Genomic DNA, 18633 nt, shown 5'->3' with positions numbered 1-18633 from the left:
ATGTAATTGGGAGAATCAGCGTATGACAATGACAATATTAATATTTCTCTAAGTGTGGTATATTTAGACGTATGCTTTCTCTTGTGTAGACGATCTCCTCTAAATGTCTTCCAAGTATTCCTTATATAAGCTCTAACTTGAACGGCTGCCTGATGCTGAATTAAATGTGGATTATTCTCTTTAATTGACTGTAATAATTGTCAATATTTCTCCCTTAATTACTGCATTTACTGCGAAATCTTTTCATTCAATGCTGAGCATATAATCCTTTTATAATACGCGTTTATGGTCTAATATCGTCCTGATGTTTTGACCGTTGTCCTCTTCATGGCTTGGCGCCTATCTTCATGTGTCCTGATAGCCTGACATCCTGACAGCCTGGTAGTCAAGTTTAGACGAGATATTGATCAGGGAGGTCTGCGGATTTCCAGGCCTAACAATTGCCCCTTATCTCCTTACTTTTAGTGTGTCAGGACGAAAATGAGGAGATAACCTTGATCTTGGAAAAATTACCCAACGATTAAGTTATGCCTAGTCAGTTCCTGTAACGGCTACTTTACTGCAGTTTATGACGCGTGTAGGCTTTACTGCAACTTCCTTAATGATTATCCATCTCTTTTGCGGTTGAAACCCTAATTTACTCTACTATAAATACCCGCTTGCTTCATTGAGTTAAACTTCATCAAAGTAATTTTCCTATTTCTTTTGCTGCTCAACCTTCCACGATCAATAAGCCGAGTGATTCTTCATTAGAGATGATCTCAATTTTCCATAGGGATTTCCAGTTCAAGCCTACAAAGGCTTTGAAGGATGACCAGTTTCTTGCAAATCGTTTGAAGCCTGATTTTGAGAAGGTGTTGAAGGATAAGGGGATCATCCCTGATGATGCTGAAGTCTGGATCCCTGAGAATTCTCCTATCAGGGCCGACTGGGATTGTCCTGGTTGGTTCTGCATTCATGACTGGGCTTTCAGGGCAGGTTGTAAGCTTCCTTTTTATCCTCTTATGGTTGAGGTTATTAAGGAGATTGGCGTTCCATCTTATCTGCTCATGCCTATGGTGTGGAAGGTTGTGTGTTCCATTGATTATCTCTGTAAAAAGCACAATATCTCGTTTTCCCTTGATGATCTGAAGGCTTGTTATGCTGTCAAAACCAATAGTCCTGGCCGTATAAGTTTTAAGGTTAGGGCTTCTACTACTCCTGTTTTGAGCAATCTGGATAGCGGCCATGATAAGGGTTGGGCTGCTGGGTACATGTTTGTCATGACCAATTCTGTGGATCCTGACCTGGCGTATTTAAATTACAAAGCTTGTGTTGCTGGTGAGTTTCTTTATTTCGTCCTGCATGTTTTACTTGTTAGTAGAAAATAAAATGAAATTCATATTGAATTATACCTTTTATGCGCGCAATTGATGACAAGTTAACAAACCGAGTATCTTACTGCCAATATCTCTGCTTTCCTCGCTATTCCTCCTTTGGAGAGGCCTTGGCCTCTCTGTTGCGGGGTTGGCCATCTTCCTCGTTGCTTGAAGGCTGATGGTGCTGCCAGGGTGGCTAAACCTTCTTGGGCTGTTAGTGCCACTACCTCAGGCAGTAAGTCTATCTTAATTTATCTCTTCTTTTTGCTTTGGCTTCCTGATAATTTTTGGTTTGTATTTTAATATAGTGTTTCGTGTTGTAGCCACCAGGTCATCTACTCGTCTTGCCAGGTTCGGTATGACTGACCTTTCAGCCAGGCTGGCTAAGATCAAGGAGGAAGGTTCCCAGGGAAGCGGAGATGCTGAACCTGTTATAGATTTGACTGAACAGTCTGATGCTCCCAAGGTTACTGTTGTACCTGCTGCCCCTGCTGAAACAAGTTCAGCAGCCCAAAAAAGGAAAATTGAAGATGTTGACATTTCTGCCCCGGTCAGGGAAGTGAAAGCTAGGGTGGACAATATGGAGGCTGCTAGGGTGAAAATCGGGGATTACGTGGCTTCTAGATCGGATGTCATGCTCACCCTTGACCCTGTTGAGATCGCTACTACTCGGGCGGTTGCTTCAGGTGGATCATTCGTCGCCTCTTGGCAGTGCCTTGGTCGCCGTAAGGGAGGTAGGTGGAACAGTTTTTATGGGTGTTTTGTTTGGGTAGTTTTTATTACTGGGTATATTATTCATACTCTTCTTCCTGTTTTTGGTCAGGATGCTGCGACCTACCTCCATAACTCCTATGAGGCTACTTCTTTGGTAGCCAGGATTGATCTGATGAGATCAGATTATGATAGGCTGAAGTCTGAGCTGGATTTTGCATGAGTGACCCGGGCCGCTAAAGTCGCGACTTGACTTGAGGGCGCAAGCCGAGAGAGATCTTTGCCAAGGCCGAGGCGATTCAAGTAAGCGGCTTTGCGAAGCTTTGGACGAGAAATGAGGAGCTCACCCAGGAGAGGGATGATCTGGAGTTCAAGCTAGATGATGCTTCCCTCTATTTCTATATTAAGGGAAGGGTTGCTGCTATGTCTGAGCCTGTCGAGGCCAGGGCAAAGTGGAACCCTGAAGCCGAGATGGCTTTTGCTGCTTCAAAGTATCCTGACCTGCATAACATGGGAAATGAACAGGAGGTCGACTCTCCGGGGGAACAGGATGTTGATGCTGATCCGGCTAAGAGTGGGAGTGCTGGTACTATTTCTAAGGAGAAGCAGTAATTTGATTTAGTTGGTATTTGGCCCATCCAGGGGGGGTGTCCCTGGTGGAACAATTTTACTTTTTTTTTTCTTTATCCAGGTCAGGGAGACTATCCCTGGCCTTTATGAATATTTTGGTGCCTTTGCCCGAGGGGGTAAGGGCTTTATTAATGTAGGCATGGTGGCCTTTTTTGGCTGATTTTGCTTTTGACTTTGCTTGGGTATGTGAGTTTCATCCTGTCGGGCCTGTTTGGACATCCTGCACATCATTTTTGTTTTATCTTGTTATTTCATGAGTAATTCAACCAAGTATAGTTTTTTGCTATAATGGTTGAAGGGGTGGGAAAACCGGCCTGTCAGGAGGGCATATGTCCCCTGCCTAGCTGGAGGGCTTGGTATTCGCCCTGTCAGGAGGGAATTTAGACTAAGTGTTTGGGAGAGAACACCCTTGCACCTGTCTTGTTGCGTCCAGCCGGTTGTAATATGTGGCAGTAAACTTAGTCAGGTCAGACAATTATTTCATGCCTGATTGGTCCTGACATTTACTGTATCTGGTGGTGGTTACCAACTCGTCAGGCACGGTCAACTGCAAAATTTTGTTTCAGAAATATATAGTGGAGTAGCCCCCAATCCTGAATATTTATGCATATAATCATTTATCATGTATAATTATTCAGGATTCAAGAATTAAAATAAATGGGTTACTTGAATATATAGATATGAGTTGCATACAAAGCATGTAAATCACGTAGTTTCTCAGGTAGCATGTCAGGTTGAGTAGTGATTGAATTTATACCTGATTGTGGCATGATCTGATCTTTACATATGGAATAATTTTAGATGAGTTACATTCCATGATCTTGGGATTATTTCTCCTTCTAGTGTTTGGAGCCTGTATGCTCCTTGTCCGACAATTGAGTCAATTAGGTAAGGGCCTTCCCATGTGGGGGCTAGCTTGCCTGCTGATTTTTCTTTTTTATTTGGAAAAACTTTTCGTAAAACAAGGTCTCCTTCATTGAAGACTCTGATTTTGACATTTTTGTTGTAAGTCCTAGCAACTGCTTGTTGATATGATGCCATCCTGATCTTGGCAGCGTCTCTTAATTCTTCTGTTAGAACCAGGTTATCTTGCATTAGGTCTTTATTTGCCTCAACGTTATTCAGGCTGTATCTTGATGTTGGCACTCGTACTTCTGTAGGAATGACAGCTTCACATCAGTACACCAAAGAATAAGGTGTTTGGCCTGTTGATGTCTTTGGAGTTGTTCTGTCTGCCCATAGTACTAATGGAAGTTCTTCGGCCCATCTACCTCGTCTTCTTTTTAGCTTCTTTTTTAGGCAGCTTATGACTACTTTGTTGCTTGATTCAGCCTGGCCATTGGCTTTTGGATATCCAGGGGTTGACGTTACCAGGTTGATATTCCATTCTTGGCAAAAAGCTTGGGTCCTTTTCCCCACAAATTGAATTCCATTATCACATACTATTTATGATGGGACTCCATATCTGCAAATGATGTTTGTCCTGATGAAGGATATTACTTCTTTTTCAGTTACTTGCCTGAAAGAGTCAGCCTCAATCCATTTGCAGAAGTAATCAGTCATAGCCAACATGAATACTTTTTGTCCTGGAGCTACGGGCAGTTTTCCCACAATATCCATGCCCCACTTTATGAACGGCCAGGGTGCGGAAATTGAATGGAGGAGTTCAGATGGCTGATGTATGATTGGTGCATGAATTTGGCAGGCTTCGCATTTTGAAGAGTATTCCAGGCAGTCAGCCCTCAGTGTAGGCCAGTAGTAGCCTGTCCTGAGAATTTTGCTTGCCAGGCTCTTTCCTCCTTTGTGATTGCCATAGTGTCCATTGTGTATTTCTTGAAGTACTAGTTTGGCTTCGTCAGGCTCCAAGCATCTCAGGTAGGGTCCAGCCTGCGATCTCTTGAACAAAGTGTTATTGATGATAGCATAGGTTGAAGCTCTAATTTTAAAGGCCCTTGCCTTCATGTCCGCCCGAGGCGTATTCCTGGAGAAACCAATCATAATAGGGTTTAGTCCAAGAGTTGTTATCCTGATTGACAGGATTGACTTGTTCAGGTTTGTTGATGGCTGGCTCTAATAAATGAACGATTGGTATTTGGTCGAAGACTGTGGGGGTAAAATTTAATCCTAGGTTGGCCAAAGCATCAGCCTGGGTGTTCAGGTCTCTTGATATTTGATCTATGTCAAATAAAGCAAATTTAGCGGTAAGGTTTTTTGCATATTCTAAATACGAAATCATTTTTGCATCCTTAGCCGTATAAATTCCCTTTATTTGATTAGCAATTAGGAGTGAATCAGTTTTTACCTTTAGGTTTTGAACACCGAGGTCTAGACATACCTTTAAGCCTGCTAACAGGGCTTCATATTCTGCTTCGTTGTTCGTAGCTTTGAACTCACATATTACAGCATGTGCTATTATATCTCCCTGTGGTGATTTGAGTACTACTCCTAACCCTGTCCCCCTGGCGTTGGATGCCCCATCTATGAATAGGGTTCATTCTTGGTCTGGGGTTTTATTTTCTAGTTGGTTGACTTCTTTTATCAGGTCTGGTTCTAGGTTAGGGCTAAAGTCAGCCACAAAGTCTGCTAGGGCCTGCGATTTAATCGTTGCCCTGGGTTCAAAGGAGATGTCGTATGTGCTAATCTGTACCGACCATTTGGCCATCCTGCCTGATAGTTCAGGCTTACGTAGGACAGACTTTATGGGTAAATTGGTCCTGAGTATAATGGGGTGACTTTCAAAATAAGGTCGCAATTTAGTACATGACATAATTAAAGCTAAAACATGTTTTTCAAGCAATCCATACCTCAACTCAGCATCTAGCAGGCTTTTACTTACATACCAGACTGGATGTTGCTGACTATCCTGTTCTTTCACTAGGACTGCGTTGACTGCTGTGTCGGTGACAGATAGGTATACTGACAAACGTTCTCCCTTCTCAGGCTTAGCTAGTAAGGGTGGAGATGATAAATAAGATTATAGATCCTGAAAAGCTGTCTCATGTTCATCCGTCCATTGGAACTGCTTATTCTTTCTGAGGAGGTTGTAGAATGTTTTGCACCTCTCAGAGGATCTTGATATGAAACGGTTCAGGGCAGCTACCCGGCCTGTCAATTTCAGGATATCCTTGACAGACTTGGGTGACTGCAACTCCAGGATAGCCTTTATCTGTTCAGGGCTGGCTTCTATGCCCCTTTTTGTGACCATATATCCAAGGAATTTGCCTGCAGAGACTCCAAAGTGGCATTTTGCAGGGTTTAGCTTCATGTTGTATTTTTCCAATATCTCAAACGCTATTTCGAGATGTTTCACATGATCTTCTGCATTTTTGGATTTCACCACCATGTCGTCTATGTACACCTCCATGATGTCACCTATTTGGTCTTTAAACATCATGTTGACCAGGCGCTGGTACGTTGCCCCTGCATTCTTCAGGCCGAAAGGCATGGCAATGTAACAAAGATATGCCTCGATGCCGTAATGAATGCAGTACTCTCCTGGTCAGCAGGGTGCATCTTTATTTGATTGAATCCACTGGAAGCATCCATGAATGTCAGCATCTCATGGCCTGTTGTGGCGTCTACCATGGCATCAATATATGGCAAGGGAAATGGATCTTTGGGATAGGCTTTGTTCAGGTCAGTGTACTCTACACAGACTCTCCACTTTCCATTCTTTTTCTGCACAACAACTACGTTAGCCAGCCACTCAGGGTACATTACTTCCCTGATCATTCCCATATCCAAGAGTTTTTCTACTTCCTCGTTAATTATGGTATTTCTTTCAGCCGCAAATTTTCGCCTTTTCTGCTGTACATGCTTAAAAGATGGGTCAACATTGAGTTTATGTGTAATAATATCAGCGCTAATTCCAGTCATATCAAAATGTGACCAAGCAAACCAAGATGATTTATTTTTAAGGAACTTTACCAGTTCAGGCCTGACGCTATCTGGGGCGTCAGATCCTACTAAAACATACCTGTCAGGGTACTCAGGGTCCAGAATTTCTTGATCCGTTTCCATTCTGGGAGGTGCTACATAAGTGCTCCTGACAGGGTATTGTAATTGCTATGCAAGGGAATTACCTGCCTTGGAAGGCTTCAAGGCTGCTGTGTAGCATTCCTGGGCTGTCTTGTGATCCCCTTTGATTGTGGCTATGCCCCAGTCTGTTGGTATCTTGATACACTGGTGATAGGTTGACGGTACGGCATTGACATTATGAATCCAGGGCCTACCCAAGATCGCGTTGTAGGATGACAGGCAATCAAGGACTCCAAATTTCTCATAAGATGAGACTCCTTTTACGTAGGTTGGGAGGTGGATTTCTCCTAGGGTGCTCCTGGTTTCGCCACTGAATCCTACTAGGACACTGGATTTTTTGGTGATTTGGTCCTCGTTGATCTTCATGGCTTTCAGTACGTCAAGCATGATCAGGTTCACTGAGCTGCCTCCATCTACCAGGATCCTTCTTACTGTGGCGGTTCCAATCTGCATAGAGATTACCAGGCCATCATGGTGAACATCAGGGATGCCCACCAGGTCACAATCATTGAAAGTGATTGTTGGGATATGATCCGGTTTGCAGGGTGATATGGTCCTTGGTGTCCTGGCTATCTTCTCTGCTGCTGAACTTGTCAGGCCGCAAATTTCTGATCCTCCATATATGAATTTTACTTCATAGATTTGTGGTGGTGGAGGGAGGCTACGATCGTGCTTATGATCCTGATTCTCTTTATCCTGGTTTGCGTTCATGCCTTTCGTCCTGATCAAGTCTTTCAAGTATCCAGATTTCAGCAGATAGGCTACTTCTTTCCTCAGGGTGAAACAATCATTCGTGGTGTGTCCAATATCCATGTGGAATTCACACCATTTTGAATTGTCCCTTCTGGGTTGGGATTTTTTGACTTCCTGGGCCATCTGACAGCGGATCCCATGTTGTCTAGTCTCTGGATTAATCCTGCAATATCAACACTGAAGTTATGTTCGGAAATAGGCGGATAAACTTTAACCTTACCTTGATACTCATGAGCCAGGTTAATTTCTGATTGATCTGGCTTGGAATATGGAGTAGGCCTATAGTTGTTTCCTTTGTTGCTCTTCCTACTGCTCCTTTCATGATCCTTTGGTCTGCTGGGTGATCCAAGGTTATAGCTTTTATCTTCTTCTAGCCTGATAAAGGCAAGAGTCTTGGCCTGGACGTCCTCGAAGGTATGGCAGGGATACTTAGTGAGCTCGCTGTATAAGTCACTATATGGTAGTAACCCCTGCCTGAATGCCTCCAATGCTGTTCCAACGTCACACCTGGGTATAGATACTTTTTCCTTGTTGAATCATGCAAGGAATGTCCAGAGAGTTTCATCAGGCTTCTGTGTAACTCGGTAAAGGTCACTGGATCGTTTCGCCAACTCCCTGCTACTCGCAAACTGTTGGTTGAAGCTGTTGATCAGGTTGGCAAAGGAATGGATGCTCCCAGTTGGCAGGTTGATGTGCCATTGCAGAGCAGGGCCAGTCAGGGTCGTTCCAAATCCCTTACACATGCAGACTTGTCTGAATTCACTGGGGATAGATACAGCCAACATTTTTTGTTTATAAAGAGCCACGTGATTTTGTGGATCTGTCAGGGGCAGCTTCTTCCATGCTGGCAGGTACTCCAGGTATCTTATCAAATTTTTCATTGAGTTTCTTGATCTTCTGAACCACTACCATCATGATGGCTGCTGCAGATTCATCGGGTTTTTCCTTGTCATTCTTTGGTTCACCATCACCATCAACATCAACAGAACCAATTGGGCTCCCAAAACTGGAAAAATCAATATTTTTGATGATTGATGCAAAAGGGGTTCCTGGTTGGAATCTAGAGCCTGCTCCTTGAGTTTTTTCTAATTTTTGTTTCAGGGCTGACTCAGATTCTCTTAGTTGCAGGATTTCTGCTTCAGTTTGGGCTACCTTTTCTTTCAAGCTTTCCAACTCAGCGATTTGCTGGAGAGCTGCATTCAATTGTTCTTCAACGGTAGGTTGGGCCATTTTTGTAGGATTTTTGAGTTTTTGTGAGATGAGAAAAAAGGATTTAAAGAGCTAGATGCCCCCACGGTGGGCGCCAATTGTTTGTGTGGATTTTGCGCAAAGCGAAATCAGGTCAGGGTAGATTTAAGTAGGGTTAACTAGCTCTAATCGGTCTATTGGTCAGGTCGTCAGGGTAAAAATGTATGCTATGAATAAAAAAAAAAAAATAATAAGACAAAGAATTTTGTACGTGGAAAACCCTTGAATGGGAAAAAACCACGGGCACCAAGCAAGGAGAGGATTTCACTATGTAATTGGGAGAATCAGCGTACGATAATGACAATATTAATATTTCTCTAATTGTGGTATATTTAGACGTATGCTTTCTCTTGTGTAGACGATATCCTCTAAATGTCTTCCAAGTATTCCTTATATAAGCTCCAACTTGAACGGATGCCTGATGCTGAATTAAATGTGGATTATTCTCCTTAATTGACTGTAATAATTGTCAATATTTCTCCCTTAATTACTGCATTTACTGCGAAATCTTTTCATTCAATGTTGCGCATATAATCCTTTTATAATACGCGTTTATGGTCTAATATCGTCCTGATGTTTTGACCGTTGTCCTCTCCATGGCCTGGCGCCTATCTTCATGTGTCCTGATATCCTGAGAGCCTGGTAGTCAGGTTTAGACGAGATATTGATCAGGGAGGTCTGCGGATTTCCAGCCCTAACAAAAGTTCATCAGGGATTAGGTCTTAATTGGGCCATGGTGACTAATAATGCTGCTCATGATGGTGGCAGAATCTGGGTCATATGGGATGACAATAATTATGAGGTGGAGATACTTAGTATTGAAGCCCAAGTCATTCATGCTAAGGTTAAGTCTTTGCCTACAAGCAGTACTCGGTGGATGTCTGTGGTGTATGGATTTAATAGGGTGGCTGAGAGGACAGCTGGCCGGACTCTCGAGGAGGTTTAGTTTTTAGTACTTGTCGTTAGGAGCACCTAGACCAAAACACAATTTATAACTTCACAAACAACTCTACAATTAGTAAAGAGGCAAGTAAAGGTCGGATCCCAAGGGACGGGAATTGAGATGAGATTTTCTATTGCAACTAGTGGTGTCTAAGGGTGTCACAATTTGGGGTTTGAAGTAGAAGATCACTAAACTAAATAGCAATGAAAGTAAACAAGCAAGATGATTAAAAATGGATGTAATCAATTGATAAAAGGCACTAGGGTGTCATGGGGTCATAGGGGATTCATGGGAATTGATCATACAAACATATTCTCAAATTATAAGCAAGCAATTATTATTGTGATGGATCGAGTTGGTTTATATCTTACAATCCTAGGAAAGTTTGGGTCCCGGAGCCGAATCGATTAGATTGTACAACACCTACAAGTCGACTTAGTCTTCCCTACTCAACTATATGCATGGTCTAATGAGACTCGAGTTGGTTTATGTCTTACAAGTCTCATTGAAAAGATAGGTGATGGGTAAAAAATGCAAGGATTCATAGGCTCGCATTTCATCAAACATAACATGTGCATAAGTTGAGATCACAACAAGCAAGCAAATAAACTATGAAAACATATTAGATTAAGCATGAATCATCCCTCATGTTGGTTTCCCCTAATTACCCATTAACCCTAGCTAAGGAAACTACTCACTCATTATCATGTTGAACATGCTAGCAAGGTTGTCAATCATACCAACAAAGTGAAACATGATGAATAAATGAAGATGATTAACAATAATTAAAAAGGGATTAAGAGAATTATACCTACTAATGATTCCAATAATAAAGCAAAGAATAATAGAAGTACTTGATGCTTGATTGGAAGGTTGTCAATCTCCCAATAATAACCCAAATAATCTTCAATTACCCAAAACAAAGGATGAACAAAAGAGAGATTAAGGAAATAAAACTTGTATTAAAACTTGATTAAATGTTGATTACAAGATTAAAGAGAGATTTGATTGATATTAACTACACCTAAAGATTGCTAAGAAGAACATGCTCTTCTAATTAGACTAATGGGGTATTTATAGTGGGGATTAGGTACATAAATTAGGGTTAACTAAGGGCTTAAATGACGATTAAGTCCTTGAGGAATCACCGGTCTCTAGGGAGACTCCGGTCTCCTTTTCGCCGGTCTTAGAAAAATATGCGCATCCTTCCTTGAAGCTTGTAGAAGACGAAAAGGCTGTTAGAGAATCCGGGCGTCCAGGGCACGGGACGGGCGGATTCTGGTGATTCTGGACGGGCGTCCAGATGGGGAAGACGGGCGGATTCTGGGTGTTTTGGACGGGCGTCCAGAGGGGGAAGACGCTCGGATTTAGGGTGCTGGACGGGCGTCTAGTAGACAATCCGCTCGGATTGTCTTACAGCTTCTTTCCTTCTTCTTTTCTTCCTTTTTCTTCATAAAATCCTTGAGGATTTCCTCGGGGATGCAAGGATCTTTTCTCATCATTGCCCATCTACTATAGTATGTACAAAGGCCTTCTAATCTTGTCTTCTCTTTGATGCTTGGTCATTGAATTCAATCAATTTAGCTTCATTTTGCCATGAAAATGCAAGGTTTGCACTCCTTTCCTACCAAGGACACAAAACCTCAAAGAATATGCAAAACAAAGGACTAAAGACAATAAATGACCCAAATATGCACTAAAAAGCATGGGAACAAGGCTAATTCGGGGACTAAATATGCTCTAATTATGGTCACATCAAATATCCCCAAACCGAACCTTTGCTCGTCCCGAGTAAAGAGGTGACAAAGACTAGGACCATTATTTAAACTAACCTAATAGCATAGCTGATATGAGACAATTAGCGGGTCTCACTCCGCCCCTTCAACTCACAACAAGACAACCATGAGGTAGGATGCCTTCTTGCAAGGCAAGGTGGGTCTTGCCAAAATGGTGACACATCCAACATTAAGCACACAAAATCAAGTAATGGATGCATCTACAAAAGAATAGCAACTTTCCTCATCTAAGTGGCGGAAATTATCTACAAGGGAAGCAATTCAAGGGTACACACTCCTTCATAGATGCAATTTCTTCAAACTACTAAGCCTAGAAGGATACCAATAAATCACCTCCAAATTGTGTCAAGCTAGGGTACCTTTGTCCTCAATCGTTAAATGCTTTTGTCAAGAGTAGACTCCCTATGGTGTAAGAAACACTGGAGGATCGCGGAATTCCCCTTCTTGCCTAGACAAGAAGAAGGGTCGTCCCCTCTCTACCATGCACAAAAATGGATACGATGGATAAAGGGATCAATAGATATTTGAGTTTCATTTTGGGAGTTTGCTTTGTTGTTGTTTTTCCCCCCAATTTCTTGTGGCATTTGACATTTGAGAACACTTTCTTTGCCATTTCTTTTGATTTTTGGCAATTCAATACTTGACAACTTTCAACTTTTCTTTGCATTTCTTTTGAACATTTTCAAAGTCACCCCATATGTAGTGAGGGTGCCTTATATTTGAAGCATTAGGAGTCTATTTTTGCTCCTCTTTTCATTTGATGCAATTTGTAAACTTTCTTTCTTTTCATTTCGTTTCTTTGAACTCAAATCAATTTCTTTTTGTGCCCATTCCCTTTGATGACAAAAATGTGGTAGAACATGGATGATGGATGCATGGTTTCAAGGGTCATCTTGGAATAAACGGTAGCCAAAGAGTTATCACACCACAAGGTACTCTTGTCTAGGCCTTAATCCATGGGTCAAAGGATACTAGCATGACACATCCTAGGGTGTTTTACAAGTATTATAACAAGCAAAGTCTTAAGAAGAAAAAGCATCTACTAGGGCCTATATACACTTGTCAAGTTTCCCAAGTAGACGGTTTCGCAAAATTTTTCTGACATGCAACTACATGCCATGATGCAACTAGCATATAAACATCCTAATGCAAATGATTCTACCAACTAATATGACATATAAACTAAATGCAAGTCCTAGATTCACATTGTTATACCGCATTAATCAAAATAAATCCACATAGTCATTAACATAAAGAGGAAAAAGGAGATTGGAAAGATCATACCATGCGGTCTTCAATATCCTCATGTCTCGGATGTGGCGTAGTCGATCAATGCGAACAAGGATAGAACAAACACAATATATACAACAATATATACAAGTCTACACTAGAAAGAAAATGAACTTGTTTTTGATATTTTTCAATTTTTTTTGATTTTTCGAATCTTTTTGATTTATTGGGTTTTTGAATAAAAGTTAAGTTAGAATTCCCCATCCCCACACTAATATGGGCATTGTCCTCAATGGCCAAAATGAAGGGAAATTATGCAAGCATGATGCATGAATTCTATACTAAATGCAAGCTATACTAATCTACACTACATGATGCATGGGTTTTTGTTTATGACGGAGAGCGTAATTTAGATTACCTCCCGTTGCGTATGCATGTACTTCCCCAAACCGAGATAGACATTATTTCTAATGTCCTAAAGTATGGGGTAGTTCATGCAGACAAGATGCAATGCATGAAACTAAATTGTCATTTTGGATTTTCAAAACGGGAACAATGAAATAAGAACACCTCAATGGGGCCGAGGTGTTAGTCCTCATGTTGCTAGGACTCTCCAACTATGATCAAGATAAAAATAAATAAAACAAAGAAAGAAGTAGACAAACCTCAAGAGGGTAGGAGCCTCCAAAGCTTGCTAGTCTTCCACCATATCATCATTGTCATCATCTTCCTCAATAGAAGTGGACTCATCTCCACTCCCCTCCTCACTTCCTTGCTCACTTCCTTCATTAGTTTCTTCATCATCTTCATTAGCCTCTTCTTCTTCATTTACCTCTTCAACAATGCCCTCATCATCAACAACCTCATCACCGACAACCTCATTGTCACCCGGTCTCTCACCCCTAGATGCACTTGGAAAGAAGACTTCCCTATCCGCCCAACTAGGAAAAGGACATGAAGGATCAAGTAGTCCTTGCCTAGCTAAATGAAGGAGGGGTGGATATTGGGCCAAGTATGCATCTTCCCGATCCTTATAAGCTTGTTTGTGCATATCTTGCATAAGTAGAGTCATGTAGTCATTGCCCACTTCAACACCTTCGGGTTTGAACTCTTGATATTTGAATTGATAGGGTGGTGTGACAATGGAGGAGGAGGGCTCTTCAATTTCGCCCCTTTGTTGACGGATGATGTATTAGGCTTCCTTTGAGAGCGGAAGAAGGTAGTTTGTTCTATGGACACTCAAACGGCATATCTTGGAAGGCAAAGTAAAAGATCTAGCATCATTGGTGAGAAACCCATATTTGGTGTCAAGAGGATTATGCTTGACCCACTTGTACTTGTTAATAATGACATCCATGTCAATGAGATGACCCTCTTTTTTCGCCACATACTTGTTATCCTTGTTGAAATTCGGATCAAAGTACTTGGCCAAGAGAGTAACTAGACCTCCATTTACGATAAAAGCGGTGCCTTCCTTTCCATAATCAACATTGAGCCATCTTTCCACCAAGAGCCTTAGAGCATTGTAAGGCTTGGTGAATTCCCTTCCAATATTTAAGGCCGACTCAAGTAGAACACAATCGAGCTTTGTAAAGTGGTTAGTGTCTTTTCTTGCAATGATAGTATTCCCGATGAGCTTGTGCCACACTCTAATGCCCGGATGGTGGACTAATAGAGTGCGTCAAGCATGAAAGTTCTCAAATTTCTTCCCGGAAATTGCCTCCCAAAGAGGAGCGGGGTCATGTTTTTCGGGCTTCTTATAATAGCGGGGTGTATCACTAAGACCTAATGCTTTACTCAAAACATCAAAGGTGATGCGCCTATTCACATTGGCAAGGCGGAACTCGATGTATTCTATAGTCTCTACCTTAGTCACTTTCAATGAACTCAAGAATTCCAAGGTAAGGGAGGGGTATGTCAATTCTCTTGTAGCAAACAATTTTCCCAACCCCATGGCTTCAAAGAAGGCTTTTGTTTGTTCAAGGACACCTAATTTGTTCAAGGCATCTTCACATATGAATTTGGTGGGTAGAATGGATTTCTTAGCATACTTGGCAAATGTATCCCTATGGGAGTTAGAAATGAAAATTACCTCCGGATAGTTTGATAATTGAGCAATTTCCGGAGTTGTTGTTGTTGCTTCCAAGGGAGGATTTTGTTGTTGTTGAACTTCCAAGTTTGCACTAGCAACCACCATAGCCATTGAGGCTTTCTTTGCTTGAAGGCATTGTTGCCTTTTTGAGAGTGCCTTTGCCTTAAGTGCCTTTGTTGATCCTTTTGTTCTTGCCATTGATGATTATACCAAGAAAAGATTGAAAATCTTCAATTTCCACTTATACCCAAATCGATTTTAAGATGAAAGGCTTTGCTTTTGTATTTCAAAAATCGACTCAAAGGTTGAAGATTTTGGTGCTTGGCTTGATTATTGTTGGAAAAGGAGTGATTAATTGTTGTTGTAAGGAAGTTTGGATTTGATTTTGTTGAATTTAGTTGAGGAAATCTTGTTTTGGTGATGGAGAGGATGAGGGTTTTGGGGTTTATGGGGTTTTTGGTAGTGTTTTGAATGTATGAATGAGGGAATGAATGTGGGATGGGGTATTTAAAAACACCCAAAATTTTCGAACTGTAGGGGGAAGACGAGCGGATTCCCTTCGGGACGCTCGGATTCTGCTCAATCTGGGTTCAGGAATTCTCGCCTAAAGACGGGCGTCTTTCAGCTGGGACGCTCGGATTCTTCAGTTGGAGGACGAGCAGATTCCATTAAAGACGGGCGGATTCTGTTACAGCGAGTTTTCTTATTTTGCACTGTTAAAACGACGGGCGTCTTCTTGCAAAGACGAGCGGATTCTTTCAGACGAGCGTCTTCTCTGCTGGGACGCTCGGATTCTCTAACAGTCCCAAATTTTCAATTCTGCAGCTCATTTGGACGGACGGATTCTGCTAAAGATGCCCAGATTCCCAAAAGACGAGCGTATTCTCCTTAAGGACGCTCGGATTCCTCCTAGTCTACCCGGATTCAGTTCCATCCGTGCACTTGCATATCCCGTGTCATTTTCATTCTTCAAATCCCGTGTTCTTCATTGTAGGGGCACTACTAAGGGATGAATATCCTAGGCAATTGCTATCCCCACACTAAGCTAAAGCACTACACATCAATTAAATCATTAGTCCCTCCCTCATTTCTCTCAAAAATGATAATTATCTTGATTAAAGCATAAAAATCCAAAAATGACAAAAATGCAATGTAAGAATTAAAATGCAAGTTAGGGAGTTAGAAATATTTACAAATGGTGGTTTGGAGAGGACTCCACCAAACTCTCATCCTTAGTGAGATGTCATGGGGGCATGTCCAAGGTGTTGTTGATGTTGCTCAACACCTTGAAGAAGTAGTCAAAAGCTTGTTCATTATTATGATAAAGATCCTCGATAGATCTTTGCACTTGTTGTCCTTCATATTGGTCTTGATCGATAGCATTACCAATATAGGGATTGAAAATCCCTTCAAACTCATCGTCCCAAAGACCACAAACTTCATCTACTTGATCACTAAAGATCTCTTGAGTTGATAGAGACAACTCTCCCACTTTCTTGTCTTGGCCAATGAGGCCATCTTCTTCATTGCTTGACCTTGGTGAGCTTTTCAAGCTCTCTATGTTACAATTCACTTGCTCTTTGAATGGAGCATCATCGATTTTCTTCTTCCATTGGAGTTCCCACTTCTTCCTATCATCCTTCCGGCTATAATGATCAACCATAAAACACGGTTCATGCAAACGGGGAGCTCTCATGGTCTTGTCAAGATTGAAAGTTATGCTCTCATCTCCCACTTCTAGAGTGAGCTCTCCATGCTTCACATCAATCACCGCACCCGCGGTGTGTAAGAAAGGTCTACCTAGAATGATTGGAATGTTGGAGTCTTCTTCCATGTCAACAATGACAAAGTCCACCTGGATGAAAAATTTCTCAACTCTTACGGGAACATCTTCCCATATCCCTAATGGTGTCTTCGTCGATCTATCGGCCATTTGGAGTGTGATATTGGTGCATTTAAGCTCTCCCATCCCTAACCTTTTACTCACCGAGTACGGCATAACACTCACACTAGCCCCTAGATCACATAAGGCTTTGTTGATCGTGGTGTCGCCAATGGTACACGGTATTGAGAAGCTTCCCGGATCTTTAAGTTTTGGAGGTGAAATCCCTTGAAGTATTGCACTACTCACCTTAGTGAAGGCGATAGTCTCAAGCTTCCGGATCGACTTCTTCTTCGTGAGGATGTCTTTCATGTATTTTGCATAGGCCGGCACGTGATTGATTAATTCCGTAAAAGGAATCGAGACTTCCAAATTTTTCACAATCTCCATAAATTTTCCAAGTTGGTCATCAAATTTGGGCTTGGCTTGACGACTTGGAAAAGGAAGTCTAATCACAATGGGCTCCTTCTCCTTGACCTTGTCTTCATTTTTCTTTGAAACTTCTTCTTTTAATGGTTCTCCATCCTTGGAGTTTTGCACAACTTCTTCTTTGTCACTAGCTTCCACAACTTCATCCTCAACTTGCTTCTTCGGTGCTTCATACCTTGTACCACTCCTGAAGTGAATGGCACTAACCGTTTCATGTCTTGGGGGATTACTTTGAGGTGGTAATTGCCCCTTTTGTCTTTGTGAGCTTGAAGATGCTACTTGAGTCAATTGGGTTTCCAACATTTTGGTGTGGGCTAGGATGTCGTTGATGGTGATTTCCTTTGCCTGACTATCCTTTTGCATTTGAGTGAAAAACTCTTGTTGATTCTTTTGCATTTGGAGGACCGCTTTTTTAACATCAAAACCTTGGTCATTTTGTTGATTGTATGGAGTTTAATTTTGGTAACCTTGGTTTTGGTTGTAAAAGGGTATTTGATTTTGGTTTCTCATGGGAGGTGGGGTGTATGTTGGTTGAGGGTTTTGAACATTTTGGCTTTTGTATGAGAGATTTGGGTGGAATTTGGTGTTCTCATTATAATAGTTTGAATAAGGAGTACCACTCTTGTATGCTTGAAAAGCATTCACTTGTTCATTTGTTCCCCTACATTCACTTTGGTCATGTCCAAAAGTTCCACAATTCTCACATATCCCACTTGGGATTGATGAAGATGCCGTCATGGGATTAACATGATGCTTTGGTGATTTTGAGGCTTCTTCGAGCCTAGCCATAGCTTTTTCAAACTTCAAGTTGATGGTATCAATGTGAGCACTAAGTTGAGCACCCAATTGAGTAATAGAGTCCACTTCATGCTTTCCTCCTCTAGTAGCCTTGCGAGGTCTACTATATTGTGAGTTATGGACCCCCATTTCCTCAATCTTGTTCCAAGTTTGATTGTCATCAACTTCGGTGAACATTCCATTTGATCCCATGTTGAGAGTATTTCTTGAATCTTCATAAAGACCGTTCCAAAATTGTTGTACCAAGAACCACTCGCTAAGTCCATGATGAGGACATGAGCGACAAATTCCTTTGAATCGCTCCCAAGCTTCATACAAAGATTCTTCATCTCTTTGCTTAAAGCCCGTAATTTGAGCTCTTAGCATGTTAGTCTTTTCCGGTGGATAGAACTTTTTGTAGAAAGCTAGAGCCAACTTCTTCCAAGAATCAATTCCGAGAGTAGCCTTATCAAGGCCTTTCAACCATTGTTTTGCGGTGCCAATTAGAGAAAAAGGAAATAAGACCCATCGAATTTGGTCTTGAGTTACACCGGTTTGAGAAATTGCATCACAATAGTCGCAAAAAGTCTTCATATGAGAGTGAGGGTCTTCACTAGGCATCCCCCCTAATTGGCTTCTTTCGACTAATTGGATAAATGCGGATTTGGCAATAAAATTTTTGGTTAAGTGTTGTGGCGTGGGAGTACCATTAGGTAGGTTCTCCTCGGTTGGTACGGAATGTGATA

General features: G+C 41.7%; 1 non-coding gene across 1 annotated transcript; it reads left to right on the top strand.

Annotated features, from left to right (window-relative positions):
• The first annotated feature begins 18167 nt into the window (after positions 1 to 18167).
• LOC141654271 (small nucleolar RNA R71) lies at positions 18168 to 18274 on the top strand. The gene has a single exon (XR_012547833.1). It is a non-coding gene; the product is annotated as a small nucleolar RNA R71 (small nucleolar RNA).
• The last annotated feature ends 359 nt before the right edge of the window (positions 18275 to 18633 follow it).

The sequence above is a fragment of the Silene latifolia genome, chromosome 4 (genome assembly GCF_048544455.1).
Source record: "Silene latifolia isolate original U9 population chromosome 4, ASM4854445v1, whole genome shotgun sequence".
In the NCBI taxonomy this organism is placed as follows: domain Eukaryota; kingdom Viridiplantae; phylum Streptophyta; class Magnoliopsida; order Caryophyllales; family Caryophyllaceae; genus Silene; species Silene latifolia.
This window is presented reverse-complemented; position numbering and strand designations above follow the sequence as displayed.